Below are 4,895 nucleotides of genomic sequence, written 5' to 3'. Positions count from 1 at the left end.
GGCTTGAATTCAGGGCCTGGGCATTGTCCCTTCTTTTGCTCAAGGCTAGCACTCTACCACTTAAGCCACAGCACCACTTTCAGCTTTTTTTGATTATATAGTACTGAGGAATCGAACCCAGGGCTTCATCCATGCTAGGCAAACACTCTAACACTAAGCCACATGCCAGCCATCATTAAATTCTTGACACTCTCAGGAAGGACATTATAGTAAGGGGAGGAAAATACGATTGTTATCCAGGTTCTGAAATGGTCCATGAAAGTCAGGGCATGTGAAACACCCTCGAAGACCTGAGTGAGGGTGAGGTGCACTGGGATCAGAGGGGGATGAACCCTAAAGAGGTGAAGTCTCAAGGGAAGACAGAGAACTTGGAGCTGTAGGCGCCACAGGGATGGTGTCTAGGAAATCTATCAGGTGTATATGCTGATGGGAAGTTCTAGGAAAGGTGGAGTCTCCAGAATTGGGCAGAGGGCTGAGACAGGAAGGAGGGAGCTGAAAGGAGGCTGACACTACAGGTATCTTCTCAGGATCATTGGCAGGCAGGTGAGGCTGGGAGGGGGAAGGGACCAATGTTCAATTACAAGCCAAATTTCTGAGTAGTCACAAAACTGGTATATTCAAAGTTTTTAAGGAAGAAAATGCACTAAATAAAAAGTGAGTCTATTGTTAAGAAAAACTTTCCATTTTTCTGAAGGAGTCTATAAGGCACACCACAGAACAAGTTCTATGGTTTCAGACACTAGTGTTATGCACAGATAAGAGAGATTGGAGGACAAAGAATATTTACAACTCAGGAGAAAAATAAGACACCACTTGCTTCACACACAGCCAGAACAAGCCTTCATTGACCAGCCTCCATTTTAAATGGTTGTTTCTCTTCCATTCCGTATAGAAATTAAGACTTTGTTCCTGCAAAATAGTTTTATTACAAGAATCTGTTTGTAATTCATCTAAGGTAAAAACTACCATTATTTATAAAAATCTGAGGCATCATGAAATGTGTTTTAGGTAGTTATAAAAAGAAGTCATAAAAGATGATTAATATGAAATATAATAAAAATTAATGAACTATACTTAATCAGCTATATATGTGAGCCCACAGAAGTTCTGAGAGGTTCTACCAAAAAAAGTAAATTGTTTTACAAAAATCATAGGAAGCCATTACAGTCTTCAGTTTTGAGGTAGTTCATAAAGTACACTGATGCTGTCATTACGGATTTTCTTTAATGGTTGACTATGACTGTCACATAAGCTAGACAGAAGACAGAATTTACTTACTATGCTGATACTTCACTCTCTGCCAACTCTCTAAGACTGATGAAGGCCCTCTCACTGGGCCATAGATGCTGATACCTGTGAAAAAGACTAATTTAACCCAACTCCTGGGTGAATGCATGGATAAAGGAAAAATTAAGAAAACTAAAAGGTACTGAAAAACCAATTGTCTCTGGCAGATTCTGTTCAATCCCGTGGTCATTGCTGTGCACATATGGATTTTGTACACATAACAAAGTGTATTTCATGATGAGGATGCACGCAGCATAAGGGAATGTCATGGACACAAGGTTCAGAACACACATGACAGCCAGAGCTGGAATGAGGAAGCTTCAGACAGGGAAGACTTCCCAGAACTTCCACCAAACCGATTCTCACCTCAGCTACAGTCTAGAGGACACTGGGGAGATTTTTACTGTACCTGAGCCTCACTAATATGTCCTGATTTAATTGGTCTGGGGTGGGGCATGGGAATGGTGGTTTTATAGGCTCTTAAAATGATTCTAATTTACACTTAGAACCAGCAGAGTAAAGCCTCCCAATTTACTAGTTCCAGAAAAAAAAGATTCCTCTGATATCTACTGAGGAGAAAGAAGCTGTTATAGAAACATCTACTTAATGAAAAATAGGGGGCACCTGGATTTGAACCAGGGACCTCTTGATCTGCAGTCAAATGCTCTACCCCTGAGCTATACCCCCAATTACATGTAACCTTTCATTAGCACTTCTTCAACTATGGCACCACACCCACTACCAACATATTTATTACCAGTATCACCTTTCCATGTTCAAGAAACTCACAAGCTTTTCCCACTGAAGCCTGTCCTCATACATTTCCCCTCTCCAAACTTAACTAGCCTGCCTTACTCCTCTCTTGAGTTCTGGTGAGGGACCACCTGTGACCTGAAAAGGGCACCTGATTCTGATATTCCCCCTAAATCCATAGACAGTGAATAGGCTCTAAGTCAAGTAGCTCATAGCCCAAGGAGAGCCCCATGTTCCAAGGATTCATGAGGAAATAAATTGTTTCATGGCATGACTCATGCACTCAACAAAAATCTGGAATTTTGGGTGACAGGCCCTATAATCCATGTCAAGCACATAGCAACAGATAAAATACTGGCCTCAGCCTTCAAAACAATTTAATCCAAATAAACCTATATGTAAAAACATTTCTACAGAAGTGTTAGGAAGCTAAGCAGCTGCCTGTGGATCATGGATCAAGGAGCATGATACACAGTGGTCCACAATAAAGTTCCTATGTATATGACAAGACTTTCCCCAGGAAAAGCCCATGACCTCACATATTTTCACAATGAGTGGCAAAGACTTTTCCTTGAGCTAAGTCTGTGGTATAGTGTAACTAGCCATAGACAGATGCTGAATCCTTTCAGAAATGACTCAGAAAGGGCCTGCCCAGAATATAGGATACAGAAGGACATAGTAGAGGTCATTCCTGAGACAACATTGTTTATTAAGGCCAATATGAGTGTCAAGGCCCATTATTGTTATTATTGTTATTATTATTATTATCTACTTTAGGCATTTTTGTCTCTGGCATGTAAAAAAGATTCTGGAAAGGGGGCACCTGGATTTGAACCAGGGACCTCTTGATCTGCAGTCAAATGCTCTACCCCTGAGCTATACCCCCACCTATTTAAGTATGTCTAATAAGCACACTAAGCCTTCATGACCACATACTGGTTGCCAACCTGTGATTATCACTGGCAGGTTCTCTGTCATCATATACTGTCTCTGCACTTATGACTGCCCCCTTTACAATAACCAGAATATTCCTGGCATGGCAGAATTATTAAATCATGGGGGCTTGCTGTCACCATGTCTTTCAGACTCATCTAGATGAGTGACAGAGAGAATTGGCTCCACAGAAAACTTTTGGAAAAGAGGACTGGAGCAGAGCTCAAAGAAAAATTGGAGGATTCCAACTCAAAACTTCTACAACAGGGTCTCTGGGAAGTGACCTGTGTGAAGGTTGTCTCTAATAAGCTCTGAGAACATTCAGATTCACAGACAGTTTGGAGCTAATGATTTAAACTTTTCCTCTTCATGGTATACTTCATATCATTTTGAGGTATTAACAATTGACTGAGTTCAAACAGTTCAAAGAAACAGTTGAATGAAATGAAGAAGACAATGTAGAACAAGAAAGAGAAAGTCAATGAAAATAAAGAAATCTTGAAAATATCCAATAGAAATATTGAAAATGCAGAGCTTAATAGCCCAAATAAATTCTTGATAACATAGTAAAACAGAACAAGTTGAAAATATAGTATAGAAATTGAAAATAAAGAATAACAATCAGATCAATTAGTCAAAGACATTTAAAAAAAAAAAACGACTAAGAAAAAGTGTCTGGAAGACCAAACTTATGAATCATGGGCACAGATGAAGACATAAACTAAAGATATAAAAAAATCTATTCAATGAATAATAGCAGAACTCTGTCATCACATCAAGTGGGGTTATACTAAACAAACAGGAGTGATCAGAGAAGAAGATTGCTAGAAATACACAACAAAGAAAGCTTATTGAAAGCTGCAAAGGAAAATCAACAAGATGCATATAAATGAAATCCCATTATAAGAGAAGCAGATTTCTTGACCCTAATTCTAAACACAAGGGAGGCATGGCAGGAAATAATCCAACACACAGAAAAGAAGATAAACAATCACAGAAAAAATAAATGAGAACACTGCTAGATGAATACACTAACAAAAGAGAAATAGACATGAAGCATTAGAAGACAACAAAAAGACAGGAAATCCAACATATTTGTTTTGTTTTGTTTTGTTTTTGTATTTGTCCTGGAGCTTTAACTCAGGGCCTGGACTCTGTTCTTGAGCTTGTTTTTTTTTCTTTTAATTTTTTAATATTAATTTATTTTTTATTGTGAAAATACTGTACAGAGGGGTTACCATTACATGGGCAAGATAATGAGTACATTTCTTATCAAGCATTGTTGCCTCCTCCTTTCTTTCCCCTTTCCATCCCTTTATAGCCTCCCCCCGGCCCCTGAGCTTGTATTTTTTTTTTGACAGTTGTGGGGCCTGAACTCTGGGCACTGTCCCTCAGCAATTCAGCTCAAGGCTAGTGCTCTACCACTGAGCCACAGCACCACTTCTGGATTTTTTCTGCTTATGTGGTGCTGAGGAATCGAACTCAGTGCCTCATGCTTGTGAGGCAAGCACTCTACCTCTGAGCCAACTTCCTAGCCATGAGCTTGTTTTTTTTTAATGCTAACATTCTACCACTTACTTCACAGCTCCACTTCTGGGTTCCTCTGCCTCCTTCTTCCCCTCCTTCTCCTTCCTCCAACATACTTTAATATGATTACTGTCTAATACATAGGAAAATGGCAAGATTATTAATATGTAAGACCCAACCATTATTGCCTACAAGAAACACATCTCACTGGGAAAAACAAATATAGGCTTAAAGTAAGTAGGAGTAGTTATATATATGATAAAACATACTTTAAACTACAACTAGTATGAAGAGACAATGACAGCAACTTCATATTAATAAAGAGCATAAAGAAGAAGAAATAACAGTCATTGATAGAATCCAAAAGTTTGTGCACCCAAATGTCTTTAAGCAAA

The 4,895-nt window shown here is 39.0% G+C and overlaps 2 non-coding genes across 2 annotated transcripts; both read right to left on the bottom strand.

Annotated features, from left to right (window-relative positions):
* Window positions 1–1,902: 1,902 nt before the first annotated feature.
* Window positions 1,903–1,974, bottom strand: Trnac-gca. The gene has a single exon. It is a non-coding gene; the product is annotated as a tRNA-Cys (tRNA).
* An 880-nt stretch (window positions 1,975–2,854) lies between these two features.
* Window positions 2,855–2,926, bottom strand: Trnac-gca. The gene has a single exon. It is a non-coding gene; the product is annotated as a tRNA-Cys (tRNA).
* Window positions 2,927–4,895: the final 1,969 nt, after the last annotated feature.

This window comes from Dipodomys ordii, unplaced genomic scaffold (assembly GCF_000151885.1).
Source record: "Dipodomys ordii isolate 6190 unplaced genomic scaffold, Dord_2.0 Scaffold282, whole genome shotgun sequence".
Classification (NCBI taxonomy): Eukaryota; Metazoa; Chordata; class Mammalia; order Rodentia; family Heteromyidae; genus Dipodomys; species Dipodomys ordii.
The sequence above is the reverse complement of the archived record's forward strand: the minus strand, read 5'-3'. Positions and strand labels throughout refer to the sequence as shown.